The 19,274-nt window shown below is 51.7% G+C and overlaps 41 non-coding genes across 41 annotated transcripts; 13 read left to right on the top strand and 28 right to left on the bottom strand.

Annotated features, from left to right (window-relative positions):
• Positions 1-59: 59 nt before the first annotated feature.
• On the bottom strand, positions 60-132 carry Trnav-aac. The gene has a single exon. It is a non-coding gene; the product is annotated as a tRNA-Val (tRNA).
• Positions 133-290: 158 nt separating this feature from the next.
• Trnav-cac lies at positions 291-363 on the bottom strand. Its single transcript has one exon. It is a non-coding gene; the product is annotated as a tRNA-Val (tRNA).
• Positions 364-742: 379 nt separating this feature from the next.
• Positions 743-816, top strand: Trnap-agg. Its single transcript has one exon. It is a non-coding gene; the product is annotated as a tRNA-Pro (tRNA).
• Positions 817-1,541: 725 nt separating this feature from the next.
• Positions 1,542-1,614, bottom strand: Trnav-aac. Its single transcript has one exon. It is a non-coding gene; the product is annotated as a tRNA-Val (tRNA).
• A 158-nt stretch (positions 1,615-1,772) lies between these two features.
• On the bottom strand, positions 1,773-1,845 carry Trnav-cac. Its single transcript has one exon. It is a non-coding gene; the product is annotated as a tRNA-Val (tRNA).
• Positions 1,846-2,224: 379 nt separating this feature from the next.
• On the top strand, positions 2,225-2,298 carry Trnap-agg. The gene has a single exon. It is a non-coding gene; the product is annotated as a tRNA-Pro (tRNA).
• Positions 2,299-3,018: 720 nt separating this feature from the next.
• On the bottom strand, positions 3,019-3,091 carry Trnav-aac. The gene has a single exon. It is a non-coding gene; the product is annotated as a tRNA-Val (tRNA).
• Positions 3,092-3,249: 158 nt separating this feature from the next.
• Trnav-cac lies at positions 3,250-3,322 on the bottom strand. Its single transcript has one exon. It is a non-coding gene; the product is annotated as a tRNA-Val (tRNA).
• A 379-nt stretch (positions 3,323-3,701) lies between these two features.
• Trnap-agg lies at positions 3,702-3,775 on the top strand. The gene has a single exon. It is a non-coding gene; the product is annotated as a tRNA-Pro (tRNA).
• Positions 3,776-4,498: 723 nt separating this feature from the next.
• Positions 4,499-4,571, bottom strand: Trnav-aac. Its single transcript has one exon. It is a non-coding gene; the product is annotated as a tRNA-Val (tRNA).
• Positions 4,572-4,729: 158 nt separating this feature from the next.
• Positions 4,730-4,802, bottom strand: Trnav-cac. The gene has a single exon. It is a non-coding gene; the product is annotated as a tRNA-Val (tRNA).
• A 379-nt stretch (positions 4,803-5,181) lies between these two features.
• On the top strand, positions 5,182-5,255 carry Trnap-agg. The gene has a single exon. It is a non-coding gene; the product is annotated as a tRNA-Pro (tRNA).
• Positions 5,256-5,978: 723 nt separating this feature from the next.
• Trnav-aac lies at positions 5,979-6,051 on the bottom strand. Its single transcript has one exon. It is a non-coding gene; the product is annotated as a tRNA-Val (tRNA).
• A 158-nt stretch (positions 6,052-6,209) lies between these two features.
• Positions 6,210-6,282, bottom strand: Trnav-cac. Its single transcript has one exon. It is a non-coding gene; the product is annotated as a tRNA-Val (tRNA).
• Positions 6,283-6,661: 379 nt separating this feature from the next.
• Positions 6,662-6,735, top strand: Trnap-agg. The gene has a single exon. It is a non-coding gene; the product is annotated as a tRNA-Pro (tRNA).
• A 724-nt stretch (positions 6,736-7,459) lies between these two features.
• Positions 7,460-7,532, bottom strand: Trnav-aac. Its single transcript has one exon. It is a non-coding gene; the product is annotated as a tRNA-Val (tRNA).
• Positions 7,533-7,690: 158 nt separating this feature from the next.
• Positions 7,691-7,763, bottom strand: Trnav-cac. The gene has a single exon. It is a non-coding gene; the product is annotated as a tRNA-Val (tRNA).
• Positions 7,764-8,142: 379 nt separating this feature from the next.
• On the top strand, positions 8,143-8,216 carry Trnap-agg. Its single transcript has one exon. It is a non-coding gene; the product is annotated as a tRNA-Pro (tRNA).
• Positions 8,217-8,938: 722 nt separating this feature from the next.
• Trnav-aac lies at positions 8,939-9,011 on the bottom strand. Its single transcript has one exon. It is a non-coding gene; the product is annotated as a tRNA-Val (tRNA).
• Positions 9,012-9,169: 158 nt separating this feature from the next.
• Positions 9,170-9,242, bottom strand: Trnav-cac. Its single transcript has one exon. It is a non-coding gene; the product is annotated as a tRNA-Val (tRNA).
• Positions 9,243-9,621: 379 nt separating this feature from the next.
• Positions 9,622-9,695, top strand: Trnap-agg. Its single transcript has one exon. It is a non-coding gene; the product is annotated as a tRNA-Pro (tRNA).
• Positions 9,696-10,418: 723 nt separating this feature from the next.
• On the bottom strand, positions 10,419-10,491 carry Trnav-aac. The gene has a single exon. It is a non-coding gene; the product is annotated as a tRNA-Val (tRNA).
• A 158-nt stretch (positions 10,492-10,649) lies between these two features.
• On the bottom strand, positions 10,650-10,722 carry Trnav-cac. The gene has a single exon. It is a non-coding gene; the product is annotated as a tRNA-Val (tRNA).
• A 379-nt stretch (positions 10,723-11,101) lies between these two features.
• Trnap-agg lies at positions 11,102-11,175 on the top strand. The gene has a single exon. It is a non-coding gene; the product is annotated as a tRNA-Pro (tRNA).
• Positions 11,176-11,900: 725 nt separating this feature from the next.
• On the bottom strand, positions 11,901-11,973 carry Trnav-aac. The gene has a single exon. It is a non-coding gene; the product is annotated as a tRNA-Val (tRNA).
• Positions 11,974-12,131: 158 nt separating this feature from the next.
• Positions 12,132-12,204, bottom strand: Trnav-cac. Its single transcript has one exon. It is a non-coding gene; the product is annotated as a tRNA-Val (tRNA).
• Positions 12,205-12,583: 379 nt separating this feature from the next.
• Trnap-agg lies at positions 12,584-12,657 on the top strand. Its single transcript has one exon. It is a non-coding gene; the product is annotated as a tRNA-Pro (tRNA).
• A 722-nt stretch (positions 12,658-13,379) lies between these two features.
• On the bottom strand, positions 13,380-13,452 carry Trnav-aac. Its single transcript has one exon. It is a non-coding gene; the product is annotated as a tRNA-Val (tRNA).
• A 158-nt stretch (positions 13,453-13,610) lies between these two features.
• Positions 13,611-13,683, bottom strand: Trnav-cac. The gene has a single exon. It is a non-coding gene; the product is annotated as a tRNA-Val (tRNA).
• A 379-nt stretch (positions 13,684-14,062) lies between these two features.
• On the top strand, positions 14,063-14,136 carry Trnap-agg. The gene has a single exon. It is a non-coding gene; the product is annotated as a tRNA-Pro (tRNA).
• A 725-nt stretch (positions 14,137-14,861) lies between these two features.
• On the bottom strand, positions 14,862-14,934 carry Trnav-aac. Its single transcript has one exon. It is a non-coding gene; the product is annotated as a tRNA-Val (tRNA).
• Positions 14,935-15,092: 158 nt separating this feature from the next.
• Trnav-cac lies at positions 15,093-15,165 on the bottom strand. Its single transcript has one exon. It is a non-coding gene; the product is annotated as a tRNA-Val (tRNA).
• Positions 15,166-15,544: 379 nt separating this feature from the next.
• Positions 15,545-15,618, top strand: Trnap-agg. Its single transcript has one exon. It is a non-coding gene; the product is annotated as a tRNA-Pro (tRNA).
• Positions 15,619-16,343: 725 nt separating this feature from the next.
• Trnav-aac lies at positions 16,344-16,416 on the bottom strand. Its single transcript has one exon. It is a non-coding gene; the product is annotated as a tRNA-Val (tRNA).
• Positions 16,417-16,574: 158 nt separating this feature from the next.
• Trnav-cac lies at positions 16,575-16,647 on the bottom strand. The gene has a single exon. It is a non-coding gene; the product is annotated as a tRNA-Val (tRNA).
• Positions 16,648-17,026: 379 nt separating this feature from the next.
• On the top strand, positions 17,027-17,100 carry Trnap-agg. Its single transcript has one exon. It is a non-coding gene; the product is annotated as a tRNA-Pro (tRNA).
• Positions 17,101-17,823: 723 nt separating this feature from the next.
• Trnav-aac lies at positions 17,824-17,896 on the bottom strand. The gene has a single exon. It is a non-coding gene; the product is annotated as a tRNA-Val (tRNA).
• Positions 17,897-18,054: 158 nt separating this feature from the next.
• Positions 18,055-18,127, bottom strand: Trnav-cac. The gene has a single exon. It is a non-coding gene; the product is annotated as a tRNA-Val (tRNA).
• A 379-nt stretch (positions 18,128-18,506) lies between these two features.
• On the top strand, positions 18,507-18,580 carry Trnap-agg. The gene has a single exon. It is a non-coding gene; the product is annotated as a tRNA-Pro (tRNA).
• Positions 18,581-18,772: 192 nt separating this feature from the next.
• Positions 18,773-18,845, bottom strand: Trnav-aac. Its single transcript has one exon. It is a non-coding gene; the product is annotated as a tRNA-Val (tRNA).
• A 158-nt stretch (positions 18,846-19,003) lies between these two features.
• Positions 19,004-19,076, bottom strand: Trnav-cac. Its single transcript has one exon. It is a non-coding gene; the product is annotated as a tRNA-Val (tRNA).
• Between the last annotated feature and the right edge of the window lie 198 nt (positions 19,077-19,274).

The following is a 19,274-nucleotide window of genomic DNA, read 5'->3' as shown; positions in this document are numbered from 1 at the left end:
TTCGGGTACAGGTGGTAGCAGATGCATGTTAGTAAGTCTTGCTTAAAGTGATGAAAAAGTGTTTCCGCCCGGGATCGAACCGGGGACCTTCTGCGTGTTAGGCAGACGTGATAACCGCTACACCACGGAAACTGCTTGTGTGCACCGTACTGCACAGACAACTTGTAGTGATGTTGCCATCGTAACTAAAAAATTCAATAAATGTGGTACTTGCAAAACGAAGGGACGTGCGGCAGATCCACACACGAAGTGGCTCATTGGAGGACAATACGACATAGGCAGGAAAATACTGTTCCCGCCCGGGATCGAACCGGGGACCTTCTGCGTGTGAAGCAGACGTGATAACCGCTACACTACGGAAACGACGGACACGACGAGTCCATCCTTTTTCACTCAAACTTGCCTCAGCCTTTCTATCGTCGGCGAATGCACACACGACAGATCTTTTGTCAGCCTGGAACCCATCACAGCCGAGGGCTCAAGAAGTCTTCGGGGTGCTCGAGAGGGTGTCTGCCGTAGCACCCCTAACGAGATAGCGGCGTTTCGCGCAGTCGTTATTGCGAGTCATATCAGCAAAGCAATCACTTTCTCAGCAGCAAGCAGTGCGAGCCCAGCGGCAGCTCTACATGAAGGTACCGACAGCCCAGGAAGGCCGCCCCCATCCCGCCAGCGTACACGAGACTTCCAGGGCACCCTGGACGACATCGAGGGATTGGAATAATTGGCAATCACCGTGTCACAGCGCTCGTTGGTCTAGGGGTATGATTCCTGCTTAGGGTGCAGGAGGTCCCGGGTTCAAATCCCGGACGAGCCCTAGCGTTTTGTGCAAACTGATCGCACGTCAGTGGCTGAGTCAGCGCAAAAAGCTCGCCGTCAATATCAAATGAACTTCTTATTCGATGTGAGCAATTGACACTCTGGTCCGACGCGTTAAAAAAAAAAATAAAAAAAAACAAAGTGGCTAGGGTACCTGGCTCTCACCCAGGAGGCGCGGGTTCGATTCCCGGTACCGGAAATGCGCATTTTGTTGCTCCTCTTATGCGACTTGGCCCGACTTAGCTCGACTGACGCTACGCTGACGCTTGCAGAAAACTACGTTAAGTACGATTCGTGGTAACAAGTGACGGCGAGAGCGATGCGACACCTGTCCACCTCTTATCGAGGCACCTAACTGTGGTCAACAAAGCTGGAGGACTGCAAGACATTGCCACGGGGGTTGAATGCAGCTAACCACACTGCTTAGTGTCCTAACAGTGGAGACAGGTTCAAAAAAAAAAAAAAAAAAGAAATGGGTATAATTCCTGCTTAGGGTGCAGGAGGTCCCGGGTTCAAATCCCGGACGAGCCAACGCGTTTTGTGCAAACTGATCGCACGTCAGTGGCTGAGTCAGCGCAAAAAGCTCGCCGTCAATATCAAACGAATTTCTTATTCGACGTGAGCAATTGACACTCTGGTCCGACGCGTGAAGGCGATTACGAAGGTTTCGGGTACAGGTGGTAGCAGATGCATGTTAGTAAGTCTTGCTTAAAGTGATGAAAAAGTGTTTCCGCCCGGGATCGAACCGGGGACCTTCTGCGTGTTAGGCAGACGTGATAACCGCTACACCACGGAAACTGCTTGTGTGCACCGTACTGCACAGACAACTTGTAGTGATGTTGCCATCGTAACTAAAAAATTCAATAAATGTGGTACTTGCAAAACGAAGGGACGTGCGGCAGATCCACACACGAAGTGGCTCATTGGAGGACAATACGACATAGGCAGGAAAATACTGTTCCCGCCCGGGATCGAACCGGGGACCTTCTGCGTGTGAAGCAGACGTGATAACCGCTACACTACGGAAACGACGGACACGACGAGTCCATCCTTTTTCACTCAAACTTGCCTCAGCCTTTCTATCGTCGGCGAATGCACACACGACAGATCTTTTGTCAGCCTGGAACCCATCACAGCCGAGGGCTCAAGAAGTCTTCGGGGTGCTCGAGAGGGTGTCTGCCGTAGCACCCCTAACGAGATAGCGGCGTTTCGCGCAGTCGTTATTGCGAGTCATATCAGCAAAGCAATCACTTTCTCAGCAGCAAGCAGTGCGAGCCCAGCGGCAGCTCTACATGAAGGTACCGACAGCCCAGGAAGGCCGCCCCCATCCCGCCAGCGTACACGAGACTTCCAGGGCACCCTGGACGACATCGAGGGATTGGAATAATTGGCAATCACCGTGTCACAGCGCTCGTTGGTCTAGGGGTATGATTCCTGCTTAGGGTGCAGGAGGTCCCGGGTTCAAATCCCGGACGAGCCCTAGCGTTTTGTGCAAACTGATCGCACGTCAGTGGCTGAGTCAGCGCAAAAAGCTCGCCGTCAATATCAAATGAACTTCTTATTCGATGTGAGCAATTGACACTCTGGTCCGACGCGTTAAAAAAAAAATAAAAAAAAACAAAGTGGCTAGGGTACCTGGCTCTCACCCAGGAGGCGCGGGTTCGATTCCCGGTACCGGAAATGCGCATTTGTTGCTCCTCTTATGCGACTTGGCCCGACTTAGCTCGACTGACGCTACGCTGACGCTTGCAGAAAACTACGTTAAGTACGATTCGTGGTAACAAGTGACGGCGAGAGCGATGCGACACCTGTCCACCTCTTATCGAGGCACCTAACTGTGGTCAACAAAGCTGGAGGACTGCAAGACATTGCCACGGGGGTTGAATGCAGCTAACCACACTGCTTAGTGTCCTAACAGTGGAGACAGGTTCAAAAAAAAAAAAAAAAAAATGGGTATAATTCCTGCTTAGGGTGCAGGAGGTCCCGGGTTCAAATCCCGGACGAGCCAACGCGTTTTGTGCAAACTGATCGCACGTCAGTGGCTGAGTCAGCGCAAAAAGCTCGCCGTCAATATCAAACGAATTTCTTATTCGACGTGAGCAATTGACACTCTGGTCCGACGCGTGAAGGCGATTACGAAGGTTTCGGGTACAGGTGGTAGCAGATGCATGTTAGTAAGTCTTGCTTAAAGTGATGAAAAAGTGTTTCCGCCCGGGATCGAACCGGGGACCTTCTGCGTGTTAGGCAGACGTGATAACCGCTACACCACGGAAACTGCTTGTGTGCACCGTACTGCACAGACAACTTGTAGTGATGTTGCCATCGTAACTAAAAAATTCAATAAATGTGGTACTTGCAAAACGAAGGGACGTGCGGCAGATCCACACACGAAGTGGCTCATTGGAGGACAATACGACATAGGCAGGAAAATACTGTTCCCGCCCGGGATCGAACCGGGGACCTTCTGCGTGTGAAGCAGACGTGATAACCGCTACACTACGGAAACGACGGACACGACGAGTCCATCCTTTTTCACTCAAACTTGCCTCAGCCTTTCTATCGTCGGCGAATGCACACACGACAGATCTTTTGTCAGCCTGGAACCCATCACAGCCGAGGGCTCAAGAAGTCTTCGGGGTGCTCGAGAGGGTGTCTGCCGTAGCACCCCTAACGAGATAGCGGCGTTTCGCGCAGTCGTTATTGCGAGTCATATCAGCAAAGCAATCACTTTCTCAGCAGCAAGCAGTGCGAGCCCAGCGGCAGCTCTACATGAAGGTACCGACAGCCCAGGAAGGCCGCCCCCATCCCGCCAGCGTACACGAGACTTCCAGGGCACCCTGGACGACATCGAGGGATTGGAATAATTGGCAATCACCGTGTCACAGCGCTCGTTGGTCTAGGGGTATGATTCCTGCTTAGGGTGCAGGAGGTCCCGGGTTCAAATCCCGGACGAGCCCTAGCGTTTTGTGCAAACTGATCGCACGTCAGTGGCTGAGTCAGCGCAAAAAGCTCGCCGTCAATATCAAATGAACTTCTTATTCGATGTGAGCAATTGACACTCTGGTCCGACGCGTTAAAAAAAAAAATAAAAAAAAACAAAGTGGCTAGGGTACCTGGCTCTCACCCAGGAGGCGCGGGTTCGATTCCCGGTACCGGAAATGCGCATTTTGTTGCTCCTCTTATGCGACTTGGCCCGACTTAGCTCGACTGACGCTACGCTGACGCTTGCAGAAAACTACGTTAAGTACGATTCGTGGTAACAAGTGACGGCGAGAGCGATGCGACACCTGTCCACCTCTTATCGAGGCACCTAACTGTGGTCAACAAAGCTGGAGGACTGCAAGACATTGCCACGGGGGTTGAATGCAGCTAACCACACTGCTTAGTGTCCTAACAGTGGAGACAGGTTCAAAAAAAAAAAAAAAAAAAATGGGTATAATTCCTGCTTAGGGTGCAGGAGGTCCCGGGTTCAAATCCCGGACGAGCCAACGCGTTTTGTGCAAACTGATCGCACGTCAGTGGCTGAGTCAGCGCAAAAAGCTCGCCGTCAATATCAAACGAATTTCTTATTCGACGTGAGCAATTGACACTCTGGTCCGACGCGTGAAGGCGATTACGAAGGTTTCGGGTACAGGTGGTAGCAGATGCATGTTAGTAAGTCTTGCTTAAAGTGATGAAAAAGTGTTTCCGCCCGGGATCGAACCGGGGACCTTCTGCGTGTTAGGCAGACGTGATAACCGCTACACCACGGAAACTGCTTGTGTGCACCGTACTGCACAGACAACTTGTAGTGATGTTGCCATCGTAACTAAAAAATTCAATAAATGTGGTACTTGCAAAACGAAGGGACGTGCGGCAGATCCACACACGAAGTGGCTCATTGGAGGACAATACGACATAGGCAGGAAAATACTGTTCCCGCCCGGGATCGAACCGGGGACCTTCTGCGTGTGAAGCAGACGTGATAACCGCTACACTACGGAAACGACGGACACGACGAGTCCATCCTTTTTCACTCAAACTTGCCTCAGCCTTTCTATCGTCGGCGAATGCACACACGACAGATCTTTTGTCAGCCTGGAACCCATCACAGCCGAGGGCTCAAGAAGTCTTCGGGGTGCTCGAGAGGGTGTCTGCCGTAGCACCCCTAACGAGATAGCGGCGTTTCGCGCAGTCGTTATTGCGAGTCATATCAGCAAAGCAATCACTTTCTCAGCAGCAAGCAGTGCGAGCCCAGCGGCAGCTCTACATGAAGGTACCGACAGCCCAGGAAGGCCGCCCCCATCCCGCCAGCGTACACGAGACTTCCAGGGCACCCTGGACGACATCGAGGGATTGGAATAATTGGCAATCACCGTGTCACAGCGCTCGTTGGTCTAGGGGTATGATTCCTGCTTAGGGTGCAGGAGGTCCCGGGTTCAAATCCCGGACGAGCCCTAGCGTTTTGTGCAAACTGATCGCACGTCAGTGGCTGAGTCAGCGCAAAAAGCTCGCCGTCAATATCAAATGAACTTCTTATTCGATGTGAGCAATTGACACTCTGGTCCGACGCGTTAAAAAAAAAAATAAAAAAAAACAAAGTGGCTAGGGTACCTGGCTCTCACCCAGGAGGCGCGGGTTCGATTCCCGGTACCGGAAATGCGCATTTTGTTGCTCCTCTTATGCGACTTGGCCCGACTTAGCTCGACTGACGCTACGCTGACGCTTGCAGAAAACTACGTTAAGTACGATTCGTGGTAACAAGTGACGGCGAGAGCGATGCGACACCTGTCCACCTCTTATCGAGGCACCTAACTGTGGTCAACAAAGCTGGAGGACTGCAAGACATTGCCACGGGGGTTGAATGCAGCTAACCACACTGCTTAGTGTCCTAACAGTGGAGACAGGTTCAAAAAAAAAAAAAAAAAAAATGGGTATAATTCCTGCTTAGGGTGCAGGAGGTCCCGGGTTCAAATCCCGGACGAGCCAACGCGTTTTGTGCAAACTGATCGCACGTCAGTGGCTGAGTCAGCGCAAAAAGCTCGCCGTCAATATCAAACGAATTTCTTATTCGACGTGAGCAATTGACACTCTGGTCCGACGCGTGAAGGCGATTACGAAGGTTTCGGGTACAGGTGGTAGCAGATGCATGTTAGTAAGTCTTGCTTAAAGTGATGAAAAAGTGTTTCCGCCCGGGATCGAACCGGGGACCTTCTGCGTGTTAGGCAGACGTGATAACCGCTACACCACGGAAACTGCTTGTGTGCACCGTACTGCACAGACAACTTGTAGTGATGTTGCCATCGTAACTAAAAAATTCAATAAATGTGGTACTTGCAAAACGAAGGGACGTGCGGCAGATCCACACACGAAGTGGCTCATTGGAGGACAATACGACATAGGCAGGAAAATACTGTTCCCGCCCGGGATCGAACCGGGGACCTTCTGCGTGTGAAGCAGACGTGATAACCGCTACACTACGGAAACGACGGACACGACGAGTCCATCCTTTTTCACTCAAACTTGCCTCAGCCTTTCTATCGTCGGCGAATGCACACACGACAGATCTTTTGTCAGCCTGGAACCCATCACAGCCGAGGGCTCAAGAAGTCTTCGGGGTGCTCGAGAGGGTGTCTGCCGTAGCACCCCTAACGAGATAGCGGCGTTTCGCGCAGTCGTTATTGCGAGTCATATCAGCAAAGCAATCACTTTCTCAGCAGCAAGCAGTGCGAGCCCAGCGGCAGCTCTACATGAAGGTACCGACAGCCCAGGAAGGCCGCCCCCATCCCGCCAGCGTACACGAGACTTCCAGGGCACCCTGGACGACATCGAGGGATTGGAATAATTGGCAATCACCGTGTCACAGCGCTCGTTGGTCTAGGGGTATGATTCCTGCTTAGGGTGCAGGAGGTCCCGGGTTCAAATCCCGGACGAGCCCTAGCGTTTTGTGCAAACTGATCGCACGTCAGTGGCTGAGTCAGCGCAAAAAGCTCGCCGTCAATATCAAATGAACTTCTTATTCGATGTGAGCAATTGACACTCTGGTCCGACGCGTTAAAAAAAAAAATAAAAAAAAACAAAGTGGCTAGGGTACCTGGCTCTCACCCAGGAGGCGCGGGTTCGATTCCCGGTACCGGAAATGCGCATTTTGTTGCTCCTCTTATGCGACTTGGCCCGACTTAGCTCGACTGACGCTACGCTGACGCTTGCAGAAAACTACGTTAAGTACGATTCGTGGTAACAAGTGACGGCGAGAGCGATGCGACACCTGTCCACCTCTTATCGAGGCACCTAACTGTGGTCAACAAAGCTGGAGGACTGCAAGACATTGCCACGGGGGTTGAATGCAGCTAACCACACTGCTTAGTGTCCTAACAGTGGAGACAGGTTCAAAAAAAAAAAAAAAAAGAAATGGGTATAATTCCTGCTTAGGGTGCAGGAGGTCCCGGGTTCAAATCCCGGACGAGCCAACGCGTTTTGTGCAAACTGATCGCACGTCAGTGGCTGAGTCAGCGCAAAAAGCTCGCCGTCAATATCAAACGAATTTCTTATTCGACGTGAGCAATTGACACTCTGGTCCGACGCGTGAAGGCGATTACGAAGGTTTCGGGTACAGGTGGTAGCAGATGCATGTTAGTAAGTCTTGCTTAAAGTGATGAAAAAGTGTTTCCGCCCGGGATCGAACCGGGGACCTTCTGCGTGTTAGGCAGACGTGATAACCGCTACACCACGGAAACTGCTTGTGTGCACCGTACTGCACAGACAACTTGTAGTGATGTTGCCATCGTAACTAAAAAATTCAATAAATGTGGTACTTGCAAAACGAAGGGACGTGCGGCAGATCCACACACGAAGTGGCTCATTGGAGGACAATACGACATAGGCAGGAAAATACTGTTCCCGCCCGGGATCGAACCGGGGACCTTCTGCGTGTGAAGCAGACGTGATAACCGCTACACTACGGAAACGACGGACACGACGAGTCCATCCTTTTTCACTCAAACTTGCCTCAGCCTTTCTATCGTCGGCGAATGCACACACGACAGATCTTTTGTCAGCCTGGAACCCATCACAGCCGAGGGCTCAAGAAGTCTTCGGGGTGCTCGAGAGGGTGTCTGCCGTAGCACCCCTAACGAGATAGCGGCGTTTCGCGCAGTCGTTATTGCGAGTCATATCAGCAAAGCAATCACTTTCTCAGCAGCAAGCAGTGCGAGCCCAGCGGCAGCTCTACATGAAGGTACCGACAGCCCAGGAAGGCCGCCCCCATCCCGCCAGCGTACACGAGACTTCCAGGGCACCCTGGACGACATCGAGGGATTGGAATAATTGGCAATCACCGTGTCACAGCGCTCGTTGGTCTAGGGGTATGATTCCTGCTTAGGGTGCAGGAGGTCCCGGGTTCAAATCCCGGACGAGCCCTAGCGTTTTGTGCAAACTGATCGCACGTCAGTGGCTGAGTCAGCGCAAAAAGCTCGCCGTCAATATCAAATGAACTTCTTATTCGATGTGAGCAATTGACACTCTGGTCCGACGCGTTAAAAAAAAAAAATAAAAAAAAAAAAGTGGCTAGGGTACCTGGCTCTCACCCAGGAGGCGCGGGTTCGATTCCCGGTACCGGAAATGCGCATTTTGTTGCTCCTCTTATGCGACTTGGCCCGACTTAGCTCGACTGACGCTACGCTGACGCTTGCAGAAAACTACGTTAAGTACGATTCGTGGTAACAAGTGACGGCGAGAGCGATGCGACACCTGTCCACCTCTTATCGAGGCACCTAACTGTGGTCAACAAAGCTGGAGGACTGCAAGACATTGCCACGGGGGTTGAATGCAGCTAACCACACTGCTTAGTGTCCTAACAGTGGAGACAGGTTCAAAAAAAAAAAAAAAAAAATGGGTATAATTCCTGCTTAGGGTGCAGGAGGTCCCGGGTTCAAATCCCGGACGAGCCAACGCGTTTTGTGCAAACTGATCGCACGTCAGTGGCTGAGTCAGCGCAAAAAGCTCGCCGTCAATATCAAACGAATTTCTTATTCGACGTGAGCAATTGACACTCTGGTCCGACGCGTGAAGGCGATTACGAAGGTTTCGGGTACAGGTGGTAGCAGATGCATGTTAGTAAGTCTTGCTTAAAGTGATGAAAAAGTGTTTCCGCCCGGGATCGAACCGGGGACCTTCTGCGTGTTAGGCAGACGTGATAACCGCTACACCACGGAAACTGCTTGTGTGCACCGTACTGCACAGACAACTTGTAGTGATGTTGCCATCGTAACTAAAAAATTCAATAAATGTGGTACTTGCAAAACGAAGGGACGTGCGGCAGATCCACACACGAAGTGGCTCATTGGAGGACAATACGACATAGGCAGGAAAATACTGTTCCCGCCCGGGATCGAACCGGGGACCTTCTGCGTGTGAAGCAGACGTGATAACCGCTACACTACGGAAACGACGGACACGACGAGTCCATCCTTTTTCACTCAAACTTGCCTCAGCCTTTCTATCGTCGGCGAATGCACACACGACAGATCTTTTGTCAGCCTGGAACCCATCACAGCCGAGGGCTCAAGAAGTCTTCGGGGTGCTCGAGAGGGTGTCTGCCGTAGCACCCCTAACGAGATAGCGGCGTTTCGCGCAGTCGTTATTGCGAGTCATATCAGCAAAGCAATCACTTTCTCAGCAGCAAGCAGTGCGAGCCCAGCGGCAGCTCTACATGAAGGTACCGACAGCCCAGGAAGGCCGCCCCCATCCCGCCAGCGTACACGAGACTTCCAGGGCACCCTGGACGACATCGAGGGATTGGAATAATTGGCAATCACCGTGTCACAGCGCTCGTTGGTCTAGGGGTATGATTCCTGCTTAGGGTGCAGGAGGTCCCGGGTTCAAATCCCGGACGAGCCCTAGCGTTTTGTGCAAACTGATCGCACGTCAGTGGCTGAGTCAGCGCAAAAAGCTCGCCGTCAATATCAAATGAACTTCTTATTCGATGTGAGCAATTGACACTCTGGTCCGACGCGTTAAAAAAAAAAATAAAAAAAAACAAAGTGGCTAGGGTACCTGGCTCTCACCCAGGAGGCGCGGGTTCGATTCCCGGTACCGGAAATGCGCATTTTGTTGCTCCTCTTATGCGACTTGGCCCGACTTAGCTCGACTGACGCTACGCTGACGCTTGCAGAAAACTACGTTAAGTACGATTCGTGGTAACAAGTGACGGCGAGAGCGATGCGACACCTGTCCACCTCTTATCGAGGCACCTAACTGTGGTCAACAAAGCTGGAGGACTGCAAGACATTGCCACGGGGGTTGAATGCAGCTAACCACACTGCTTAGTGTCCTAACAGTGGAGACAGGTTCAAAAAAAAAAAAAAAAAAAATGGGTATAATTCCTGCTTAGGGTGCAGGAGGTCCCGGGTTCAAATCCCGGACGAGCCAACGCGTTTTGTGCAAACTGATCGCACGTCAGTGGCTGAGTCAGCGCAAAAAGCTCGCCGTCAATATCAAACGAATTTCTTATTCGACGTGAGCAATTGACACTCTGGTCCGACGCGTGAAGGCGATTACGAAGGTTTCGGGTACAGGTGGTAGCAGATGCATGTTAGTAAGTCTTGCTTAAAGTGATGAAAAAGTGTTTCCGCCCGGGATCGAACCGGGGACCTTCTGCGTGTTAGGCAGACGTGATAACCGCTACACCACGGAAACTGCTTGTGTGCACCGTACTGCACAGACAACTTGTAGTGATGTTGCCATCGTAACTAAAAAATTCAATAAATGTGGTACTTGCAAAACGAAGGGACGTGCGGCAGATCCACACACGAAGTGGCTCATTGGAGGACAATACGACATAGGCAGGAAAATACTGTTCCCGCCCGGGATCGAACCGGGGACCTTCTGCGTGTGAAGCAGACGTGATAACCGCTACACTACGGAAACGACGGACACGACGAGTCCATCCTTTTTCACTCAAACTTGCCTCAGCCTTTCTATCGTCGGCGAATGCACACACGACAGATCTTTTGTCAGCCTGGAACCCATCACAGCCGAGGGCTCAAGAAGTCTTCGGGGTGCTCGAGAGGGTGTCTGCCGTAGCACCCCTAACGAGATAGCGGCGTTTCGCGCAGTCGTTATTGCGAGTCATATCAGCAAAGCAATCACTTTCTCAGCAGCAAGCAGTGCGAGCCCAGCGGCAGCTCTACATGAAGGTACCGACAGCCCAGGAAGGCCGCCCCCATCCCGCCAGCGTACACGAGACTTCCAGGGCACCCTGGACGACATCGAGGGATTGGAATAATTGGCAATCACCGTGTCACAGCGCTCGTTGGTCTAGGGGTATGATTCCTGCTTAGGGTGCAGGAGGTCCCGGGTTCAAATCCCGGACGAGCCCTAGCGTTTTGTGCAAACTGATCGCACGTCAGTGGCTGAGTCAGCGCAAAAAGCTCGCCGTCAATATCAAATGAACTTCTTATTCGATGTGAGCAATTGACACTCTGGTCCGACGCGTTAAAAAAAAAAATAAAAAAAAACAAAGTGGCTAGGGTACCTGGCTCTCACCCAGGAGGCGCGGGTTCGATTCCCGGTACCGGAAATGCGCATTTTGTTGCTCCTCTTATGCGACTTGGCCCGACTTAGCTCGACTGACGCTACGCTGACGCTTGCAGAAAACTACGTTAAGTACGATTCGTGGTAACAAGTGACGGCGAGAGCGATGCGACACCTGTCCACCTCTTATCGAGGCACCTAACTGTGGTCAACAAAGCTGGAGGACTGCAAGACATTGCCACGGGGGTTGAATGCAGCTAACCACACTGCTTAGTGTCCTAACAGTGGAGACAGGTTCAAAAAAAAAAAAAAAAAAAAAATGGGTATAATTCCTGCTTAGGGTGCAGGAGGTCCCGGGTTCAAATCCCGGACGAGCCAACGCGTTTTGTGCAAACTGATCGCACGTCAGTGGCTGAGTCAGCGCAAAAAGCTCGCCGTCAATATCAAACGAATTTCTTATTCGACGTGAGCAATTGACACTCTGGTCCGACGCGTGAAGGCGATTACGAAGGTTTCGGGTACAGGTGGTAGCAGATGCATGTTAGTAAGTCTTGCTTAAAGTGATGAAAAAGTGTTTCCGCCCGGGATCGAACCGGGGACCTTCTGCGTGTTAGGCAGACGTGATAACCGCTACACCACGGAAACTGCTTGTGTGCACCGTACTGCACAGACAACTTGTAGTGATGTTGCCATCGTAACTAAAAAATTCAATAAATGTGGTACTTGCAAAACGAAGGGACGTGCGGCAGATCCACACACGAAGTGGCTCATTGGAGGACAATACGACATAGGCAGGAAAATACTGTTCCCGCCCGGGATCGAACCGGGGACCTTCTGCGTGTGAAGCAGACGTGATAACCGCTACACTACGGAAACGACGGACACGACGAGTCCATCCTTTTTCACTCAAACTTGCCTCAGCCTTTCTATCGTCGGCGAATGCACACACGACAGATCTTTTGTCAGCCTGGAACCCATCACAGCCGAGGGCTCAAGAAGTCTTCGGGGTGCTCGAGAGGGTGTCTGCCGTAGCACCCCTAACGAGATAGCGGCGTTTCGCGCAGTCGTTATTGCGAGTCATATCAGCAAAGCAATCACTTTCTCAGCAGCAAGCAGTGCGAGCCCAGCGGCAGCTCTACATGAAGGTACCGACAGCCCAGGAAGGCCGCCCCCATCCCGCCAGCGTACACGAGACTTCCAGGGCACCCTGGACGACATCGAGGGATTGGAATAATTGGCAATCACCGTGTCACAGCGCTCGTTGGTCTAGGGGTATGATTCCTGCTTAGGGTGCAGGAGGTCCCGGGTTCAAATCCCGGACGAGCCCTAGCGTTTTGTGCAAACTGATCGCACGTCAGTGGCTGAGTCAGCGCAAAAAGCTCGCCGTCAATATCAAATGAACTTCTTATTCGATGTGAGCAATTGACACTCTGGTCCGACGCGTTAAAAAAAAAAATAAAAAAAAACAAAGTGGCTAGGGTACCTGGCTCTCACCCAGGAGGCGCGGGTTCGATTCCCGGTACCGGAAATGCGCATTTTGTTGCTCCTCTTATGCGACTTGGCCCGACTTAGCTCGACTGACGCTACGCTGACGCTTGCAGAAAACTACGTTAAGTACGATTCGTGGTAACAAGTGACGGCGAGAGCGATGCGACACCTGTCCACCTCTTATCGAGGCACCTAACTGTGGTCAACAAAGCTGGAGGACTGCAAGACATTGCCACGGGGGTTGAATGCAGCTAACCACACTGCTTAGTGTCCTAACAGTGGAGACAGGTTCAAAAAAAAAAAAAAAAAAATGGGTATAATTCCTGCTTAGGGTGCAGGAGGTCCCGGGTTCAAATCCCGGACGAGCCAACGCGTTTTGTGCAAACTGATCGCACGTCAGTGGCTGAGTCAGCGCAAAAAGCTCGCCGTCAATATCAAACGAATTTCTTATTCGACGTGAGCAATTGACACTCTGGTCCGACGCGTGAAGGCGATTACGAAGGTTTCGGGTACAGGTGGTAGCAGATGCATGTTAGTAAGTCTTGCTTAAAGTGATGAAAAAGTGTTTCCGCCCGGGATCGAACCGGGGACCTTCTGCGTGTTAGGCAGACGTGATAACCGCTACACCACGGAAACTGCTTGTGTGCACCGTACTGCACAGACAACTTGTAGTGATGTTGCCATCGTAACTAAAAAATTCAATAAATGTGGTACTTGCAAAACGAAGGGACGTGCGGCAGATCCACACACGAAGTGGCTCATTGGAGGACAATACGACATAGGCAGGAAAATACTGTTCCCGCCCGGGATCGAACCGGGGACCTTCTGCGTGTGAAGCAGACGTGATAACCGCTACACTACGGAAACGACGGACACGACGAGTCCATCCTTTTTCACTCAAACTTGCCTCAGCCTTTCTATCGTCGGCGAATGCACACACGACAGATCTTTTGTCAGCCTGGAACCCATCACAGCCGAGGGCTCAAGAAGTCTTCGGGGTGCTCGAGAGGGTGTCTGCCGTAGCACCCCTAACGAGATAGCGGCGTTTCGCGCAGTCGTTATTGCGAGTCATATCAGCAAAGCAATCACTTTCTCAGCAGCAAGCAGTGCGAGCCCAGCGGCAGCTCTACATGAAGGTACCGACAGCCCAGGAAGGCCGCCCCCATCCCGCCAGCGTACACGAGACTTCCAGGGCACCCTGGACGACATCGAGGGATTGGAATAATTGGCAATCACCGTGTCACAGCGCTCGTTGGTCTAGGGGTATGATTCCTGCTTAGGGTGCAGGAGGTCCCGGGTTCAAATCCCGGACGAGCCCTAGCGTTTTGTGCAAACTGATCGCACGTCAGTGGCTGAGTCAGCGCAAAAAGCTCGCCGTCAATATCAAATGAACTTCTTATTCGATGTGAGCAATTGACACTCTGGTCCGACGCGTTAAAAAAAAAAATAAAAAAAAAAAAGTGGCTAGGGTACCTGGCTCTCACCCAGGAGGCGCGGGTTCGATTCCCGGTACCGGAAATGCGCATTTTGTTGCTCCTCTTATGCGACTTGGCCCGACTTAGCTCGACTGACGCTACGCTGACGCTTGCAGAAAACTACGTTAAGTACGATTCGTGGTAACAAGTGACGGCGAGAGCGATGCGACACCTGTCCACCTCTTATCGAGGCACCTAACTGTGGTCAACAAAGCTGGAGGACTGCAAGACATTGCCACGGGGGTTGAATGCAGCTAACCACACTGCTTAGTGTCCTAACAGTGGAGACAGGTTCAAAAAAAAAAAAAAAAAAAAAAATGGGTATAATTCCTGCTTAGGGTGCAGGAGGTCCCGGGTTCAAATCCCGGACGAGCCAACGCGTTTTGTGCAAACTGATCGCACGTCAGTGGCTGAGTCAGCGCAAAAAGCTCGCCGTCAATATCAAACGAATTTCTTATTCGACGTGAGCAATTGACACTCTGGTCCGACGCGTGAAGGCGATTACGAAGGTTTCGGGTACAGGTGGTAGCAGATGCATGTTAGTAAGTCTTGCTTAAAGTGATGAAAAAGTGTTTCCGCCCGGGATCGAACCGGGGACCTTCTGCGTGTTAGGCAGACGTGATAACCGCTACACCACGGAAACTGCTTGTGTGCACCGTACTGCACAGACAACTTGTAGTGATGTTGCCATCGTAACTAAAAAATTCAATAAATGTGGTACTTGCAAAACGAAGGGACGTGCGGCAGATCCACACACGAAGTGGCTCATTGGAGGACAATACGACATAGGCAGGAAAATACTGTTCCCGCCCGGGATCGAACCGGGGACCTTCTGCGTGTGAAGCAGACGTGATAACCGCTACACTACGGAAACGACGGACACGACGAGTCCATCCTTTTTCACTCAAACTTGCCTCAGCCTTTCTATCGTCGGCGAATGCACACACGACAGATCTTTTGTCAGCCTGGAACCCATCACAGCCGAGGGCTCAAGAAGTCTTCGGGGTGCTCGAGAGGGTGTCTGCCGTAGCACCCCTAACGAGATAGCGGCGTTTCGCGCAGTCGTTATTGCGAGTCATATCAGCAAAGCAATCACTTTCTCAGCAGCAAGCAGTGCGAGCCCAGCGGCAGCTCTACATGAAGGTACCGACAGCCCAGGAAGGCCGCCCCCATCCCGCCAGCGTACACGAGACTTCCAGGGCACCCTGGACGACATCGAGGGATTGGAATAATTGGCAATCACCGTGTCACAGCGCTCGTTGGTCTAGGGGTATGATTCCTGCTTAGGGTGCAGGAGGTCCCGGGTTCAAATCCCGGACGAGCCCTAGCGTTTTGTGCAAACTGATCGCACGTCAGTGGCTGAGTCAGCGCAAAAAGCTCGCCGTCAATATCAAATGAACTTCTTATTCGATGTGAGCAATTGACACTCTGGTCCGACGCGTTAAAAAAAAAAATAAAAAAAAAAAAGTGGCTAGGGTACCTGGCTCTCACCCAGGAGGCGCGGGTTCGATTCCCGGTACCGGAAATGCGCATTTTGTTGCTCCTCTTATGCGACTTGGCCCGACTTAGCTCGACTGACGCTACGCTGACGCTTGCAGAAAACTACGTTAAGTACGATTCGTGGTAACAAGTGACGGCGAGAGCGATGCGACACCTGTCCACCTCTTATCGAGGCACCTAACTGTGGTCAACAAAGCTGGAGGACTGCAAGACATTGCCACGGGGGTTGAATGCAGCTAACCACACTGCTTAGTGTCCTAACAGTGGAGACAGGTTCAAAAAAAAAAAAAAAAAAAAAAATGGGTATAATTCCTGCTTAGGGTGCAGGAGGTCCCGGGTTCAAATCCCGGACGAGCCAACGCGTTTTGTGCAAACTGATCGCACGTCAGTGGCTGAGTCAGCGCAAAAAGCTCGCCGTCAATATCAAACGAATTTCTTATTCGACGTGAGCAATTGACACTCTGGTCCGACGCGTGAAGGCGATTACGAAGGTTTCGGGTACAGGTGGTAGCAGATGCATGTTAGTAAGTCTTGCTTAAAGTGATGAAAAAGTGTTTCCGCCCGGGATCGAACCGGGGACCTTCTGCGTGTTAGGCAGACGTGATAACCGCTACACCACGGAAACTGCTTGTGTGCACCGTACTGCACAGACAACTTGTAGTGATGTTGCCATCGTAACTAAAAAATTCAATAAATGTGGTACTTGCAAAACGAAGGGACGTGCGGCAGATCCACACACGAAGTGGCTCATTGGAGGACAATACGACATAGGCAGGAAAATACTGTTCCCGCCCGGGATCGAACCGGGGACCTTCTGCGTGTGAAGCAGACGTGATAACCGCTACACTACGGAAACGACGGACACGACGAGTCCATCCTTTTTCACTCAAACTTGCCTCAGCCTTTCTATCGTCGGCGAATGCACACACGACAGATCTTTTGTCAGCCTGGAACCCATCACAGCCGAGGGCTCAAGAAGTCTTCGGGGTGCTCGAGAGGGTGTCTGCCGTAGCACCCCTAACGAGATAGCGGCGTTTCGCGCAGTCGTTATTGCGAGTCATATCAGCAAAGCAATCACTTTCTCAGCAGCAAGCAGTGCGAGCCCAGCGGCAGCTCTACATGAAGGTACCGACAGCCCAGGAAGGCCGCCCCCATCCCGCCAGCGTACACGAGACTTCCAGGGCACCCTGGACGACATCGAGGGATTGGAATAATTGGCAATCACCGTGTCACAGCGCTCGTTGGTCTAGGGGTATGATTCCTGCTTAGGGTGCAGGAGGTCCCGGGTTCAAATCCCGGACGAGCCCTAGCGTTTTGTGCAAACTGATCGCACGTCAGTGGCTGAGTCAGCGCAAAAAGCTCGCCGTCAATATCAAATGAACTTCTTATTCGATGTGAGCAATTGACACTCTGGTCCGACGCGTTAAAAAAAAAAATAAAAAAAAACAAAGTGGCTAGGGTACCTGGCTCTCACCCAGGAGGCGCGGGTTCGATTCCCGGTACCGGAAATGCGCATTTTGTTGCTCCTCTTATGCGACTTGGCCCGACTTAGCTCGACTGACGCTACGCTGACGCTTGCAGAAAACTACGTTAAGTACGATTCGTGGTAACAAGTGACGGCGAGAGCGATGCGACACCTGTCCACCTCTTATCGAGGCACCTAACTGTGGTCAACAAAGCTGGAAGACTGCAAGACATTGCCACGGGGGTTGAATGCAGCTAACCACACTGCTTAGTGTCCTAACAGTGGAGACAGGTTCAAAAAAAAAAAAAAAAAAAATGGGTATAATTCCTGCTTAGGGTGCAGGAGGTCCCGGGTTCAAATCCCGGACGAGCCAACGCGTTTTGTGCAAACTGATCGCACGTCAGTGGCTGAGTCAGCGCAAAAAGCTCGCCGTCAATATCAAACGAATTTCTTATTCGACGTGAGCAATTGACACTCTGGTCCGACGCGTGAAGGCGATTACGAAGGTTTCGGGTACAGGTGGTAGCAGATGCATGTTAGTAAGTCTTGCTTAAAGTGATGAAAAAGTGTTTCCGCCCGGGATCGAACCGGGGACCTTCTGCGTGTTAGGCAGACGTGATAACCGCTACACCACGGAAACTGCTTGTGTGCACCGTACTGCACAGACAACTTGTAGTGATGTTGCCATCGTAACTAAAAAATTCAATAAATGTGGTACTTGCAAAACGAAGGGACGTGCGGCAGATCCACACACGAAGTGGCTCATTGGAGGACAATACGACATAGGCAGGAAAATACTGTTCCCGCCCGGGATCGAACCGGGGACCTTCTGCGTGTGAAGCAGACGTGATAACCGCTACACTACGGAAACGACGGACACGACGAGTCCATCCTTTTTCACTCAAACTTGCCTCAGCCTTTCTATCGTCGGCGAATGCACACACGACAGATCTTTTGTCAGCCTGGAACCCATCACAGCCGAGGGCTCAAGAAGTCTTCGGGGTGCTCGAGAGGGTGTCTGCCGTAGCACCCCTAACGAGATAGCGGCGTTTCGCGCAGTCGTTATTGCGAGTCATATCAGCAAAGCAATCACTTTCTCAGCAGCAAGCAGTGCGAGCCCAGCGGCAGCTCTACATGAAGGTACCGACAGCCCAGGAAGGCCGCCCCCATCCCGCCAGCGTACACGAGACTTCCAGGGCACCCTGGACGACATCGAGGGATTGGAATAATTGGCAATCACCGTGTCACAGCGCTCGTTGGTCTAGGGGTATGATTCCTGCTTAGGGTGCAGGAGGTCCCGGGTTCAAATCCCGGACGAGCCCTAGCGTTTTGTGCAAACTGATCGCACGTCAGTGGCTGAGTCAGCGCAAAAAGCTCGCCGTCAATATCAAATGAACTTCTTATTCGATGTGAGCAATTGACACTCTGGTCCGACGCGTGAAGGCGATTACGAAGGTTTCGGGTACAGGTGGTAGCAGATGCATGTTAGTAAGTCTTGCTTAAAGTGATGAAAAAGTGTTTCCGCCCGGGATCGAACCGGGGACCTTCTGCGTGTTAGGCAGACGTGATAACCGCTACACCACGGAAACTGCTTGTGTGCACCGTACTGCACAGACAACTTGTAGTGATGTTGCCATCGTAACTAAAAAATTCAATAAATGTGGTACTTGCAAAACGAAGGGACGTGCGGCAGATCCACACACGAAGTGGCTCATTGGAGGACAATACGACATAGGCAGGAAAATACTGTTCCCGCCCGGGATCGAACCGGGGACCTTCTGCGTGTGAAGCAGACGTGATAACCGCTACACTACGGAAACGACGGACACGACGAGTCCATCCTTTTTCACTCAAACTTGCCTCAGCCTTTCTATCGTCGGCGAATGCACACACGACAGATCTTTTGTCAGCCTGGAACCCATCACAGCCGAGGGCTCAAGAAGTCTTCGGGGTGCTCGAGAGGGTGTCTGCCGTAGCACCCCTAACGAGATAGCGGCGTTTCGCGCAGTCGTTATTGC

The sequence above is a fragment of the Schistocerca piceifrons genome, unplaced genomic scaffold, assembly GCF_021461385.2.
Source record: "Schistocerca piceifrons isolate TAMUIC-IGC-003096 unplaced genomic scaffold, iqSchPice1.1 HiC_scaffold_585, whole genome shotgun sequence".
NCBI classification, from domain to species: domain Eukaryota; kingdom Metazoa; phylum Arthropoda; class Insecta; order Orthoptera; family Acrididae; genus Schistocerca; species Schistocerca piceifrons.
The sequence above is the reverse complement of the archived record's forward strand: the minus strand, read 5'-3'. Positions and strand labels throughout refer to the sequence as shown.